Here is a 17,522-nt window from a genome sequence, read left to right as displayed (position 1 = left end):
TATAGTGTTTGTATTACAAGAGTTAGAGTTTGAATAATACAAGAAAAGAAAGATAAAGTAAAACTAGGGTTACGATTCATATGGATGCATGTTAGGGTTTGTCTCTTTGAGTTGAGTTTGAGTGGAATCCTCATAATGTCTGTGAAAATCAAGTCTAGGTAGAACTTTGATCACTATCATTTACATTTGAAATTGGCAGTTGACCATTGAATTGACATATTTACCAAAGTGATATACAAACAGAAAGATCCATCTCACCCAAGTTTCACGTTACACAAGTTTCTCTCTCAAGATAGTTGAGAGAGAGAAAGAGAGAGAGAGAGAGAGAGAGAGAGAGAGTGTGTGTGTGTGTAACAACCCCGTATTTTTAACCCAAAATTCGTATTTGCAGGTCCGATAACCCGAAGGTCAAGTTGGATTAAGTTGTGGAGTATCCGGATTGAAGTCCATGATCCATACCCTGAATCCATGGATCTGGATTCTCTTGATGAAGAATTTGCTTTGCTGGGAAAAGAGTTCCAGCTAGGGTCAAGAGGTATTTGAAGGTGTCCGGATTGAAGGTATGACCTCCCCCATGTGTTGTTTAGGGTTAGGTTGAGGTTGGGGATCAACCCTTTGAGCATAGCACCCATGTACTGCAAAGTACTAGGGGCGGTTGCTTAAAGCAGTTGATTGGGCCAATCAACCACCCCAAGCAACCACCATAGTTTGCTTGGGGGATTTTGCCCTAATATGCCTCATGTCCTCTATAAATAGCAAACCCCACCCTATTAACTCATTATTATACTCAGGATTGTTGTTTTGGACGATTAGGAGGCAGAAGACATGTGTTGGAAGGTGAGAGAAGCATGGTTTGTGATCTAGATCTTTTCCCTCTTCTGTTTTGCAAATCTGGTTGAGGTAAATGAATCCCCTTCACTCCATTCTCTTCCCTTAGCTTTGGAATGGTGTAGATCCATCTCCTTTATGTTGGGGTAACGTAATTGTGATTAGTTTTATTCCCTAATCAATGTTTTTGAGAAGATCATGTCCAGAAAAGAATCCTTGCATTTGAATAAATGATGGATCTAATCAAGGGAGATGATTGCGTTATGGATTTGTGTTAATTTTAGGTTGTTGATTTGCACCTTTGTTATAGACTTATTAAGATTGAAATTCGGATTAAAATCATCCCGAAACCATATTGAAATTGGATGATCAAAAGTCTGAATTTCAGATCTGAAAGACTGTCTGTAACAGGGGCGATCGCTTGACCCAAGGGACCAGCTAAGTCACAGTGGCTATGTGAGTTTGGTTTTTGCTTTGATTTGACTCATGTCCTTAATGTGTTCTTTGAGTCTACTGGAAGTCTTATAATTGTGGTTTGATTGCACTTTAGTAAGCTATTACTTAATTACAAGTAAGGACACATTATCTTGTTTATATGCAATAACATGCTATATGATGAATCAGTTTACTCTTACAATATGTATCGATCATATACCTTGCTGTAGTTGTATAATTCATTATAATATTGTTGTATGCCTGTTGTTTGTGATGTTTTTATATACTTTATCACTTTATGATATTGAACAACTAATTATGGTATGATGGTGAATGATGTGGTGTAGTTGTGATAGAAGGGTATCCAATTGGGTATCTTTGTTTGAGATATCAGAGGGCTGTGGTATGGGACACATGCTCATTGATGCCTCCAGCACTATCATGACTATTGAATGACATACCTAGGGAGTCTAGAATTGCATGGCTAGGTACCCTATATGCTATTACCCTTTCGGTAGGGGAATTGAAGGCGAATGACCTGTGACAATAGTGATGTGACTCTGTTTCATCCTACAACGGTAACCATGTGCGGAGATTCAGTGGTCCAGTGTTGATCATGCAATGGTAGGGTTGCATATGTTAGGGTTGGGCTCATGGACGTCCAAGGAGTGGCCCGGGTGTCGTGAGGAGTCATGAGAGCATTCCGCCCCAATAATATGTGGATGACCATAGGGTTAGGGAGTGGAGTCCAATAGCGGTAGCCAGTCCGTGAGGGTTCTCATTTTTAGGTTACAAAGGATATGGAACCAAGTTGGTTGGTGGCATAGGGGAAGTATCTGAACTTCATATAGTGTGTTACCAGTATGACCTTGCATTGGATTAGAAACCTCGACATGCGCTAGTACTCATGCCAATGATCATGGTAAGAGAGTGTTGACTTAAACCCCAGCCATGGATGCTTGATGAGGACTTGACCCCTTTGCCTAGGATCTCAATAGAGGTAACCAGTCCGTGAGGGATCAGAGTGACTAGACCTGCCCAGAGGAGGGCTGGTGTTATATCTTAAAGAATGTCAAATATCTAGAGACTTGCATAGTTAGATCTTAGTAGCATTCATATTATTGCATATCATTCATATCATATATGCATTGTTGATTATGTTGACATATGTATGAGAAATATGTTATCCTTACTAAGTTCGTCAGAACTCATTCCTTTCTTTGTATGTTATACTAAACTGTACAGATGGTTGCACGTCGTTGGAAATTGGAGAGAATTCGTATGATCGAACCATCTCGTATAAAGAAGATGTAGCACCGTCAATGGGAGATGGAGATAGCTTGCATGAAGCCTCCTGTGGATGCTTGGAGTGCACTTATAGCACCCATTGATGACCGAATGAGGCAGATTGCCAGATATTTTGAGGAACGTTTGGAGAAGAATTGGAGAACCCCCTTTCTTACTAATTTTGAAAGACAATTTTTAGCTTTGGAAAAAGAAACTGAAAAGAAAATAATTTAATTTATTTTATTGCTTCCGCTGAACTCGATATTTCTTTTGATTCATTTGATTCTTTCTTTGATTCTTTTCAGGAGTATTTGGACTTCTGTAATTCATTTGATTAATTATTGAACTTGCTTTTGCTCTTGATTATCTATTTCTTGCATTGATTGTTAATGATGGGTAAGACCGTGGATCCTGTGACGGATCACACCCACGGGTTGTCGGGCAGGTAACCGAGATCGACGGGTGGGGTGAGAGAGAGAGAGAGAGAGAGAGAGAGAGAGAGAGAGAGAGAGAGAGAGAGAGAGAGAGAGAGAGAGAGAGAGAACAGAAATAACAAAAGAAAGAATAAGCCGGCAACACTTGGAAAGCATCTACAACTCTGCAGCTCAACATAAACGAAAATGGCTGAGCTCGAAAACCTTCATGAGATGCACATGGCCATCGCCTTGCTTTCCTCTCTGCTAAAGAGGATTGCTCTATCCAACGATGTGAACCAGCGGTTCAACCAACAAAAGATCTCTATCTTCCATGGTCTCATCTGGCCTACAATCTCAATATAGAGCTACCTAGAGAGGATCTTTTATTTTGGTAATACCTAGAGAGGATCTTCAAGTACACTAATTGCAATTCTTCTTGATTCATTATTGCTTATGTTTACTTGGATCGGTTTGGATAGAAGCAGCCCTTATTGTAGATCAATTCATATAATGTTCATTGACTGATCACCAGCATCATGGTCGCTGCCAAATTCATGGATGACATGTAAGTTTCTCAAAGTATTATCTGAAGTTCTTTGATCCTTATGGATTTTCATTGTTTGGGTTTCTTTCAAATGATTTTTTTCTACAATAATTAAGGGCCTGTTTGGTTACATGAGTCTGAAGATTTCAAATATCTAGAGATTTCAAATATATAGATTTCAAATTTATGGAGTTATATTTATAAAATTAGATGTTTGGTTGTGGAATGAAATCAGTGGATTCATCCTAAAAAACTATTTGATCGACAATGATTTTTGTGAATGTGCAAATGTATAGCTTTTTTGAAATCTCTGGATTTCACCCATTACCCATAAATCTACAGATTCACGTTTTTAGTGTAAAAATGTGAATCTCTAGAATCTGTAGATTTCATGAATCTAGAGATTTTTATAACCAAACGGGTATAATTCTCAGATTCATGAATCCAGAGATTTCAAATCTCTGGATTCATGTAACCAAACAGGCCCTAAGTTATAAATTGAGATTTGATGGGTTATGTTCTTGTTTTTTACATCTAGGTTTGTTTCATGTTCTGGAAAGAATTCTTCTTTCATGAATTGTTTTAACAGAAATTGATTCTTTAAATTCAAGAATCTATTTCGCCTTCGCTTGAATTCAAGATTTTAGGAGAAGAATTTGAAATTTGATGAAACCAAAATTTTGAATTTGTTTTTCTATGATTGACTGTCACCAACTAATATGCACTATAGTATTCTGGCGCATGTTAGTGACAGATCCAGATCATATGCCTCAACCTGCCCGTGCCACATGCTCCCACACTCACATGAGGTAATGGGACCCACAATCATATGTATGTTCGTATTGGGGCGGGCGTGTGGGGCCCACACTCTTTTTTTTTGGGTAAAAAGGATATTCATTCAACAAGGGGGCAAAGCATAGAAAAAGATAACAACACCTCATGGAACCATGGGGAAAATGTGGCCACTTAGTCCTTGATGAAATGGTGAGTGCCTTCCAAGCTAGGGTATGGGCAAGCCCATTACAATCCCTAGAAATAAAAGAAAAAGTACAACTTTCAAACTCCTCCAACGAGAGTCCAATATCAAATAAAATTCCACCTATCAGCGTAGGAGGGGGGGTTTGATCCTTAATTAGATTAACCACTCTTTGATTATTAGTCCAAATTTCAATTTCATGGAGACCTAGCAATGGCATGCAACTAAAGCAGCTCTAATACCCATGGGTTCACCAACAAGGGCTTCTCCAAAATCCATAGGCTTAGAAGCCACTTTAGATACCTGGCCCAACTAATCGACAATAAGAAAGTCCACTCCTCCTCTAATAGTTTCAATTGGGAGGGTAGCATCACAAAATATTCTATGGACCCGATGAGTTGTGATTTCATTCTCCTCTTGCCTTAGGATTCTTGGTACTTGCTGAGATTCCTTCCTTGGGGGCACAGACACACAAGTAGCTCAATATTCAGCCCACACTCTTTGAGCCCTGGAAATAACCTCCTTCGGGCTCAATAAATTTCTTCAAAAAATATGGTTATTTCTGGCTATCTAGAGATACCAGCAAACTTACACACACAAGTTTATCATTTCCCTCATCTCCTCCTTCAATGGGAACTCAAGACAACACAAGGAATTTTTACCATTCTGTCACCAAGGAGATTGATGTTGGGACTAGACAAGAGAGTGGGCTCCCAAACCAAACAGCCAAAAAGCTTTTGCAAACTAGCAATCCAAGATAATGTGATCCGAAGTTTCTAATTGAGCTCCACATACTCGACAAGAAGGATCAACATGTGATTTGTCACTTGATGAGGTTCTCCTCAGTCACCATACCCTCTACATACATTTTCCATAGGAAGGCTTTGACCTTAGAAACTGAGTTTACACTCCAAATGAGTTTCTAGACCTTCTTAGAACCGGTTCCCATTTATGACCTCTTGATGAAGATGCATTGGCAGCCTACTCCCTATCCCTCTTATTAACTAGTAGGTGATACGCTGATTTAGTCATGTAAACGCCATTACAGGCTGGGACCCAAATGAGTTTGTCCTCTCTTAGGTTGGTGCTTAACTTTATGCACTTAATGGCTTGCTGATCCTTAAGATTCATGAGTTGGTCAATTACATTTAAATTCCACTCCTTACCATTAATCACTGCTACTTCTGTGACTGAGCAATTCATGGTCTTCACTATTGAAATTTTAAAGTTCTCATGGGTGGGATCCATCGATTATCCTATATGTGAACCTGCTCTCCATTACCTATCTCCCATATTAGGCCTACCTCCAACACCTCACGCTCGATCAATGCACTTCTCCATGCCAAGAGGGCCTATTGCTAGCCTTTGCTTGCATGAAATCCAAATTGGGGTAGTATATTGCTTTAACAAATTTTGCCCAAAGTGACTGGGTTTTGAATCAACCTCCATGCTCCTTGTCCCCGGAGATCTCTATTGTGTAAAATCGGTTCACAGAAGCCCAAACCTTCCTTCTTATTGGATTTACAAAGCCTACTCTATGAAATCCAATGAACCTTTTTTTTTTTTTTTTATCTTCGCTATGCCCCCAATAGAAGTTGCTTAAGCTCTTTCAAACTGCATCATGAGTTCTAATAGGTATCAAGAAGTGGGAGCCAGTATACATTGCCATTGAAGATGCAATGGATTTAATCAACACTTCACGCTTTGCATGGGATAAGTATAGGTTTTTCCAAGTCTGTGTTTTGGCCTCTTTCCTTGAGACTAAATCCTGGAATTCTACCTTCTTTGAGACAACAATTTCTGTAGGCAAGACAAGGTATTTTGTTGGTTCCTCACTTTACTTTACTCCAGGAATCCTGGCAAACCTTCTCTTGACTCTTTGGGGTGTATTAGGGCTAAATGTTATTTTATACTTTTTTTGATTGATGGCATGACCACTAGTAGAGAAAAGAGATCCATACATCCTATAAGATTAATAACTTCTTTAAGCTTCAAACCTAAGAAAAGTAGGCAGTCATCAGCAAAAAGTAGGTGGGAAATTGGGGGAGCTCTTCCTTTAACTCTAATTCCACATATCAACTTGTCCCTTTTAGCTTTTTCCAAAATTTTGCTTAGCACCTACGAGCATATTATAAAAATAAAGGGCGATAGAGGGTCCCCTTGCTAAATTCCCCTTGACGGGACAAAAGAACCTTTTTCAACACTATTAAGCAACAAAGTATAAGACACAAAAGTGATGGTTCCATAATGAGAGTATCCCATTCATTAAAAAAAAACCATTTTAATTAGGGGGGCCTCGATAAATTCTCAACTCAATGTATCATAGGCTTTCTGCGTATCCAACTTAATGACAACCTACTTCCCCTTGACGGGACAAAGGAACATTTTCCAACACTATTAAGCAACAAAGTATAAGACACAAAAGTGATGGTTCCATAATGAGATCGTCCCATACATTAAAAAAAAATCCATTTTAATTAGGGGGGCCTTGATAAATTCTCAACTCAGTGTATCATAGGCTTTCTGCATGTCCAACTTAATGACAACCTACTCCCCCCCCCCCCTTTCTTGAGGTGTTTAACCTAGTGGAATATTTCATGTGAAATGAAAATATTATATGAAATTAACATTTCTAGGACAAAAACAACTTGATAAGGTGAGATGATACTTGATAGGGCTTTGGTCGTAGCTTTGAAGATGGTGGAGCCTATATTTTATGGGGGGGAAACTGAATAGGGACTTGTGTGGAATTCCCACAGAAGAAGAAGTCCATAAGAATATCAAGAGCATGGGGCCGTTCAAGGCCTCGAGACCTGATGGGTTTCTACCCATCTTTTATCAACATTTATGGTCCACCACTAGGAAGAATTGCATAACTCTATTGCTAAATTTTTTTCACACCAACTCCCTCCCTGAAGAGCTGAATTGAACTTATGTGTGCTTGATACCAAAGTGAAGAATCTGGAGCTTGCAAAACACTTTAGGCCAATAAATCTCAGAGAAGTAGCAATCAAAACAATTGGAAAAATCATAGTAAGAGGTTGAAAAAAGCCCTATCAGGTATCATCTCACCTTATCAAGCTACATTTGTGCTAGAAAGGTTAATTTCAAGCAGGTTGGCGACGGAGGATTTGGGCTCATTAGTGACACTATTTTTGAAACAACCCCACCGCCAAAGAAAAGGAAGACAACCCTAACCATGTGGTCATGGGGTCCATGAAGGGCATAACTTAAGGAAGAAATTAAATTAATATTTTTGAACAAATTATATGTACATCGTTTGAGCTTGCAAACTATTATGTTTAAACCCTCAAAAATCTAATATACTACAAATGCCCCTCAGTTTTACTACAGTTAGTTTTAAATAGAAAAATATGCATTTACGTATGCAAAATATTCTTATAGGTGAGAAAAAAAATTTTAAAATCAGTCTTAGTTGCTCTTCACCCTCTCCTCTTCTTTTTTTTTTTCTTTCTTTTTTCTTTTTCCTTGAAAATTAAAACACATTTGACGATAGAGGAGAGTAGTTTGAAATTTTAAAAGTACATAGATGAATCATCACTTAACTCCATTATTCAAACAATAGGGTATGTTTGATATATATGTATTAAAATGGATTCTAGATGATGTAAATATAGTAGTTTGTAAACCTAGGGGGTGTATATGTAATTTTCTCATAATTTTATGGATAATTTTCATTTTGTCCCTTAAGATTTTTTCCAAGTCATTCTCAATCCAAAAAAATGGCATTTTGCATTTTCCTTCCATATGGTATCCAAAAAAATTGATTAAAGACACATTGTTATTTTTATGACCAAAATGCCCTTACATCCTTTTGATTTCTTTTTTTCAACTTACCCATATCTTGGAAGAGCTATGAGATACCAATAATTTGATATTGAAGCAAGCTTTGAAGTGAATACATTATCAGTTGAAAAAATGAAATAAAAAAATTGTAAAGGTGTTTTTTGTCATAAAAATGGTGTTGTATCCTTAATTGGTCTTTCTAGATACTGTAAAGGAGACAAACACAAATTGTCATTTTTTTTTAAGATTAAAAATGACTTAAATCAAACCTCAAATGAAAATTATCCTTTTTATTTTTTTAAGTATTCTTATCATGAAAATCAATTTAATATTTACTGTTTATTTTAATTTTAAGAAATTTCAAATATTCTAACAATTCGCATAGTGGTAAAATTGGAGGGATCAACACAATAGGGATGAGTTTTCTTAAGCTGGATTTCTTATTTATTTTGGATTTCCATTTAAATGTGACACCATCATCTTTCACACTACACTGACTCGTCTTACCTCCAAAGAGAAATATACTTATTAGAATTTCCTTTAAATTTACAGAGATCTTTAAAACTTCATTGCTACTTCATTGAACATGAATCTACCTACCAAAAACAAAAATTAACTGTTTAGAAGAGTTGGAATAAGATTTAGAATTTGAATTGTGTTATAAATAATATTGATTATGGATATCCATCATCCCCCAATAGACAATACTTCCAATTGAAGATCTCAACCACCTCAGCATACAATCTTGGTGATTCACATTCCCATTTTAATTGAAGATTACAGTGATCTCAACACACAATGTTGGCAGTCAATATTTCCATTCCATGCACCTTCTATCTTGGGCGGCAATCTATCTTTCCATATCAAGAATATCTTATTGTATGCAAGAATCATATATTGTATTTCCATATCAGAGTAGATGCTCCTTCTATTATAAATATGTAATGCACTCAACTGAATGAATTATTTCTGATTGATCTTGTTCTAGTTTTCTTCTTTGTCTCTGATATATTCTCTTTATTTTATAACACGTTATCAGCACGATTCCGCTCGAAGAACGAATCCGCTCAAAGTATTGCGTTTTGAGAAGAAAGACAGCAGACTATGTATCATTATGTTTTCTATTCCAAAGTGAAAAGAATGATCGACCTCCTCGCACGTTTTTGTAAACAATGGAGTTTACCTTGTCCATCTTGAAATGTAAGTGCATCATGATAAAAAGGTATGTGTTTTATTGAATCTAAGAATTAATCAAATAATAAGATATTATGTTGATTTAACAATTGTTGTTTTATTTATTGTATATAGTGGTTGCTAGCTTTGCACCACAAATATTGTTAAATGCACCTGAAGTTGCAAGATTTGAAATTGTAAATGAATACAGTTCTACAGATGCACATGAAGTTGCAAGATTTGAAACTGTAAATAAGTACAGTTCTGCAGTGCACTTGAAGTTGCAAGATTTGAAACTGTAAATGAATACAATTCTGCAGATGCACTTGAAGTTGCAAGATTTGAAACTGTAAATGAATACAATTCTGCAGATGCACATGAAGTTGCAAGATTTGAAACTGTAAATAAATACAGTTCTGCAGTTTTTAAAATTAATTCTCTTTTGAAATTATAAGGAGAAAATATTATTCATGAAAATATCCCAGCAAATTTTCAAGTTTTAGATTTGTTGTTACAATAGTAATATTGTAAAAGGAGTTTTAAGAAATACTCTAAATGATATCATGCCTATTTGTGGCTGAGTAAAATAATGGACTATTAATGAAAAATCATGAAGCTCGTCTTATTGATTATGTTCCATTCCCTGAAGTGAATGCAGCAATTCATGATATGCCTGAAAGAAGGCAAAATTAAAATTATGGTCATGACTGTGGAAGAGGATGAGACAAAAGACAGAATAATTACCGTCATTATTATGGAAATAAATAAGAGAATAATAAGGATTCTCAATATAACAATTCAAGGAGTGAAGATAATATTTGTTACCGATGTGGTATGAATGCCATTAGACATGTATCTGTCGTACTCCACAATATTTAATTAAGCTTTGTCAAGCCTTAATTAAAGAAATAAAAATAATGTGGAGATAAATTGGATTTTCCAAAATCATGATACTTGAGCAATTTTTGCCTATAAAAAAAATATGATTTTAATGGCTTCATAGATACTACATATCTAGATGCTGCAAACTCCTTTGAAGATAATAGTTGAAGATTTGGTTATGGATATTTTATTTGATGACACGGAAGTCAATGTTAATACAAGAATTGTTAGTACAACATTGATTGGAAGCTCCGGAAGAGCTAATCTATTATTATATGGGAGATAAATTTGGCTATGAATAATTCATTATTTTGTAGTAAGTCTCAAAGAAACTTATTAAGTTTCAAAGCTGTTTGCCAAAATGATTATCAGATTGAGACTACAAATAATGGTATAAGTAAATATCTATACAAAGGTATTAGATATTTCTCCCAATTTGTACTACACGAAGATTGCATGGTTGAAACACATGCTTGGATAAAGTAAATGAACATTGATTCCAATAATTTTATTATTTGACATGACCGGTTGGACAATCCCGGATCAAGTATGATGCGAAAAACTATTGAAAATTCAATTGTCATCCATTGAAGAACCAGAAGATTCTTCAATTAAGTGAATTTTCTTGTATTGCTTGTTCTCAAGAAAAATTTATTATTAAATATTCACCAGCTAAAGTTGAGATTGAACATTCTACGTTTTTAAAACGTATAGAGGGTGAAATATATGGGCCCATTCACCCATCATGTAGACCATTCAGATAATATATGATTTTAGTAGATGCATATATAAAGTGGTCACATGTATGTTCATTATGATTGATATTATGTTATATTAAAGGGATAAATAATTGTTTCCTCACTTTAGTTCCCAAGGTGGAGAATGCAGCTACACTGGACAAATTTCGGCCTCTATGTATGGGGAATTTTTTTTTGCAAAACATTGTCAAAGATAATGGCTTCTCGGCTGAGTCCTCTTTTGCCTAAGCTTATTTCTGAGGAGCAAGGAGCTTTCCAGAAAGGTAAGATGATTTCTGAAAATGTTGCTGTCGCTTCTGAACTTACAAATATTTTACATTCTTCTGTTAGAGGGGGAGGGATGGGAATTAAGATTGATATTATGAAGGCTTATGATACCCTATCATGGGAGTTTTTATTCTTGGTCTTGAAGGCTTTCAGATTTTCAAATAGATGGGTTGGCTGGATTCATGAGATGCTTCAATCTACTAGAATCTTAGTTTTATTGAATGGGGGACCGGTTGGATTCTTTGGAGTTGAGAAAGGGCTTCGGCAAGGGGACCCTTTATCTCCTCTTCTTTTTCTTCTTGCAGAAGAGGTACTATGCAGGGGCATTCATTCTTTGATAGCTGCTGGTAGATTGAGAGCTTTGCCAGGTCCCAGGGGAGTAGAAGTTCCATCCGTTCTGATGTATGCTGATGATATTTTTATTTTTTCAAATGCTTCTTTATGTTATGTTAAAGCTTTGAAAATTTTCTTATCGAAGTATCAAGAATTTTCGGGTCAACATATTAGTTTGGAGAAGAGTAAGCTTTTTCTTGGACGTGTGCCTCCTAGTCGAAAACAGAAAATTGTGGACATATTAAATATCCCAATTGCTCTCTTTCCTACTCGATATCTGGGGATAGATATTTTTAAAGGAAGAGTTACTCGTGTCAGATTGATGTCAGTTTTAGACAAGATTAAGAATCGGCTACAAGGGTGGTGTGGAAAGCTGTTATCTTTGGCAGGTAGAGTGGAGTTGGTACGTTCAGTTATTTCTAGCATGCCAATTCATAATTTTTCAGTGTACTGGTGGCCTAGCTCTATTATTTCTCAAGCAGAGGCTTGGATGCGTAACTTCATTTGGACGGGGAGTATAGAGGGTTGTGAAAAAGGTTACTGATGTCTTGGGAAAAAGTATGTACTTCAAAATGTGAGGGTGGTTTGGGTATTCGAAGATTAAGAGATGTCAATTTTGCTTCCTTATGCAAGTTGGCTTGGACAATTAAACATAAACACTTTGTTTTTGCTCATTTTTTAAAGGGGAAGATGGTGGACAAAAGGGGAAATTTAAAGATTTATGGGCAGCAGTCCTCTTTGATGTTGGGATTGAGGAAGGTTTGGGGTTTTGTTCAAGCTAATGAACGATGGTCAGTTGGAAATGGTCAGAATATAAATTTCTGGTTTGATGAGATGGTTGGGGAATTTTACCATTGCGAGACTATGTTGGTATTCCTCTAGATTTAGAGGGTCATTTGAAATTGACTGTTGCAGATTGTTTACTGACAAGGGGAGTGGATATTTCCGTCAGTGGACAATGCCAAATTTCAAGAGGTAATCTCTCTTATTATGTTATATCCTGTACCTTGTGCTGGTTTTGTTGATGTTTGTCATTGGCAAGGTTCAGTGGGGGGAGAGTTTAGTTTTCGATCGGCATGGGATCTCTATCGTAGAAAAGAAGAACAACTGGAATGGGCTAAAAGTATTTGGAAGACTTCTTTGCAGCCTAGACAACAAGTTTTCTGTTGGAGACTTTTTCATGATAGGCTGCCTGTTGATGCCTTGTTGACTCGGAAAGGGATTATGCTGGCCTCTCGTTGTAATCTATGTGGTAAGGCTTCAGAGGACATAGGACATCTCTTTCTTCACTGCTCATTTTCACGTGGATGTGGAGAAGCTTTTGCAGCAAAGTTTGGTTATAGTTGGACAGTAAAAGATTCGATTGTAGAGTCGTTCAAGGCTTGGAAACACCAGGCTTCACAGTCTCCTTTCTGATCGCTTGGATTAATGGATGTTGTTTGCTTTTATACTTTCTTTGGATGGTCCGCAATCAAATCCAGTTTGAAAATTTAAATTTCAGGACTGATGAGGTGATGAGTTTAATTTTTTCAGACTTAGTACAGTTTGGCTTTAAAATGGATGGAAGAAAAGTAACTCCTACCATTTTTTCGGATGCAAGAAGACTTGGCCTTCACTTCTCTGTTTTTAGTGCTGCTCCTCCACAAGAAATTTTTTGGTGTCCTCCTGCTGTAGGTTGGGTTAAACTAAATATTGATGGGTCTTCTTTAGGCAATCCAGGAAGGTCGGGCGGTGGAGGAGTCTTTCGAAATGAAGTCGCTGCGGTGGTTTTCAATTTCAGTATTTTTTTAAATGTTAAAACCAACTTTGAGGCTGAATTGGAAACTTTCATTCACGGATTACGTTGGGCAAGGCATTTACAAATTAATAAGCTTTGGGTAGAAAGTGATTCAAAAGCTGTGGTGACTTTAATACAGCAGAAGAAAATACCTTGGTATATCTTTCATATGTGGAGAGAGTTACAAGAATGTTTGTTGACTATAGATTGGAAGATTTCACATTGCTATCGTGAAACTAATACAGTGGCAGATTTTTTGGCAAATTCGGCAGCTAGAACAGAAATTTCTGATATTAACATTCCTTGGTCAGCTTCAATCCTTAATGAACTTGATGTGGATGCCTCTAGACGTCCTAGATTTCGTTTTATAAGTTAGTGGTTTCTAATCTAAGCAGGAACCAGTGAGGAAGGGTGTATTGGGGGCAACAGTTGTTGCGGGTAAGGGAAGTTGGTTCTTTATACGGTATTAATTGATGTATTTTTAATATTTCTTCTTCGCTTAATATAATAATCCTTTTAACGAAAAAATATATGTTCATTATGAACTCGCAATTTGGTGTTTGCGAGATTGTTTGCTCAAATAATGAGATTAAGAGCATAATTTATGGATTATAAGATAAAGACAATTTGTCTTGATAATGCTAGTGAATTTACATCTCAGGCTTTATGATTATTGTATAACAACTGAGATCACAGTTGAATAGCCTGTTGCTCATGTTTATATCCAAAATGGTTTGGTAAAATTATTTATTAATTATCTCCAATTAATGGCTAAACCATTATTTATGAGAACAAAGCATCATTTGTACGCATCAGGCCAAAAGGTTGTCATAAATTCTCCCTATTACAATTGGCTTATGGTCAGAAGCCAAATATCTCTCATCTTAAAATTTTTAGATGTGTGGCTTACGTTCCAATTGCTCCACCACAGCGCACAAAGATGAGTCCCAAAATAAAGTTGGGAATATATGTTGGATATGAATCTCCTTATATAATTCAATATATTGCTAAGGATAGGAGATTTATTTAATGCAATACTTGCTGAGTATTATTTTGATGAATTAGTTTTTCCAACATGAGGGGGAGAGAATAAACAGTTGGAAAAAGAGATTGATTGTATGCATTATCATTATCTCATTAAATCCTCGCACTGAGCACTGTGAACTTGAATTTCAAAGGATAATGCAATAAATATTATAAATCAACTGCCAGATTTGCTGACCTGCTAAGAGTTACTAAATCTCATATTTCAGCTGTAAATGCTCCAATTAGAATTGATGTCCCAGCAGGACAATCTATCAGTGCAAATGAAATTAAACCACGTTTAAAACGTGGAAGATCAATCGGTTCCAAGGATAAAATCCTAAAAAAAGAAAGGAACAAATGATCAAGATGGTCATAAAATGGAGACAATTGATTATGAAAATCCTGAAGGCATAACTTTCTATGAAACCCCAGAAGAGGTTCAGGTACCTGAAAATAATGAAGAGATCTAGATTAATTATGTCATTGCAGGAAAAAGATGGAACCGAAAATATAAAGTTGTCGACAACAATTTTTGCATATAATGTTTTTGTTGAAATAATGCAACAAGACAAGGATCTTGAATATAAATTTGTTGATGAATATAAATCAAGAAATGATTGGCCAAAATGTAGAGACGCAATTCAAGCAAAATTGAATTCGCTTGAAAAATAAAGTTTTTGGACCTATAGTCCAATATCTGAAGGTATAAAGCCAGTGGGGTACAATTGAGTTTTCTGCGAAAAATGAAATGAGAAAATGAATGAAATCGTGATATATAAAGCATGAATTATGGCACAAGAATTTTTGCAAATGCCTGGCATTGTTTATATGGAAACATGTTCTCTTGTGGTGGATGCAATCACCTTCAGATATCTTATAAATCTGGCAGTATATGAAAATTATGACATGCGTCTAATGGATATTATTACAGCCCATGGCTCACTCGAGTGTGAAATATATATGAAAATCCCTGAAGGATTCAAAATGCCTGAAGCACATAAAAATTCCTAGGAAGTTTGTTCAATAAGGTTTCAGAGATGATTATGACATATATGATATAATTTTCTTAGTGGATATTTACTAAATGAAAAGTATAAAAATGATCCAATTTATTACTGTGCATTTATTAAGGATATGGATCTAATTTTAGTAAGTGTATATGATGATGATTTAAATATCATCGAAACTCCTGAAGCGTTTCCAAAAGCAGTAGATTATTTGAAGAAAGTTGAAATGAAAATCTTGAAAAGACAATGTTTTGTCTTAACTTGTAAATTGAGCATTTGACGAATGAAATATTCGTTCATCAATCAACTTATATAGAAAATATTTTGAAGAGACTTTATCTAGATAAAATATATCCATTGAGTATCCCAATGGTTGTGAGATCGTTCAATATAAAGAAATATTCATTTCGACCCCAAGAAAATAGTGGAATTTCTTGGTCATAAAGTACCATACTTAGTACAATTGGGGCATTAATGTATTTTGCTAATAGTATAAGACCAGATATAGAATTTTCTATAAGTGTATTAACAAGATTTATCTCTTCTCCAATACAAAGACACTGAAATGTTATAAATCATATATTTCAGTATATTCGAGAAATTATTGACATGATATTATTTTATGAATGTGGACGTCAACTTACTTGTTATGCAGATGCAAGATTTTTATCTGATCTATATACAACTAGATCTCAAACAGTGAATGTTAACTATTTTATATTTGGTTTAGACCAATGATACAACACATTCTGGAAGCATGAGTCTTCTACTAGAAAAAAGGGGTTTGAATAATATTATATGAGATTATACTACATGCATTGCTCAATTGAAGCGATGATACATCAAAGGAGATGGAACGATACATATTTCACTGAAATTCTTCTTCATTCATGGTCTTCAATGAAATGGTGAAATCGATGTTCAACAAACTCGTTCAAGTGATAAGTTGACAGATTTATCTATTGAGAAGTCGCATATTTCAAATCTTGAGAAGCTGGTATATGATATTAGAATGCACATATTCAAAGATACTCAATGATGTTATCATCAGGGGGAGTAAAATACGTGCTGCACTCTTTTTCCCTTAACCAAGGTTTTGTCCCACTGGGTTTTCCTGGTAAGGTTTTTAATGAGGCAGCTACCAATACGTATTATTTAGATATGTATACTCTTTTTCCTTCACTAAGATTTTTTCCCATAGGGTTTTTCTTAGTAAGGTTTTAACGAGGTACATTATCTATTGATGAACATCCAAGGGGGAGTATTATAAGTAATATTGATTATGGATATCCATCACCCCCCAATAGACAATACTTCCAATTGAAGATCTCAACCACCTCAGCATACAATCTTGGTGATTCACATTCCCATCTTAATTGAAGATTACAGTGATCTCAACACACAATGTTGACAGTCAATATTTCCATTCCATGCACCTTCTATCTTGGGCGGCAATCTATCTTTCCATATCAAGAATATCTTATTGTATGCAAGAATCATATATTGTATTTCCATATCAGAGTAGATGCTCCTTCTACTATAAATATGTAATGCACTTAATTGAATGAATTACTTCTGATTGATCTCGTTCTAGTTTTCTTCTTTGTCTCTGATATATTCTCTTTATTTTATAACAAATTGGAAGTTTACCCTAAGTCAGAGGTAGAGAGGTATGAGAATAGATGCAGGTAGAGAGACTATTTTATCTTTTCTTTTCTTTTCTTTTCTTTTCTTTTTCTTTTTTCCCCTTGGATGATAGAATTCATGAACATATGTACTATTGGCATTTATGGTTTTTTCCCCCTTCTTTTTTAATTCTTGTTGTTTTTGGGATTTGAACTTCAAGAAGTTGTATAAATAGAAATGACTTTCTTCTTCATGTTTGAGTCTGACACTTGGGGTTATTAAAAAATCAAATTTTATGGGTGAGGGAAGAAAGAGAGGAACAAAATTAGTAAGTGCTTGTGATTCTGTGAGTATGATCATCGGTAGGGGCAGAGCTTCCT

At 35.7% G+C, this 17,522-nt stretch overlaps 1 pseudogene; it reads left to right on the top strand.

Moving 5' to 3' along the window:
- Positions 1-3,170: 3,170 nt before the first annotated feature.
- LOC149029243 (cyclin-U4-1-like) lies at positions 3,171-8,917 on the top strand (annotated as a pseudogene).
- Positions 8,918-17,522: the final 8,605 nt, after the last annotated feature.

Source organism: Hakea prostrata, chromosome 1 (assembly GCF_041222555.1).
Source record: "Hakea prostrata isolate BN-2017 chromosome 1, UWA_Hpros_2, whole genome shotgun sequence".
NCBI lineage: Eukaryota > Viridiplantae > Streptophyta > Magnoliopsida > Proteales > Proteaceae > Hakea > Hakea prostrata.
The sequence above is the reverse complement of the archived record's forward strand: the minus strand, read 5'-3'. Positions and strand labels throughout refer to the sequence as shown.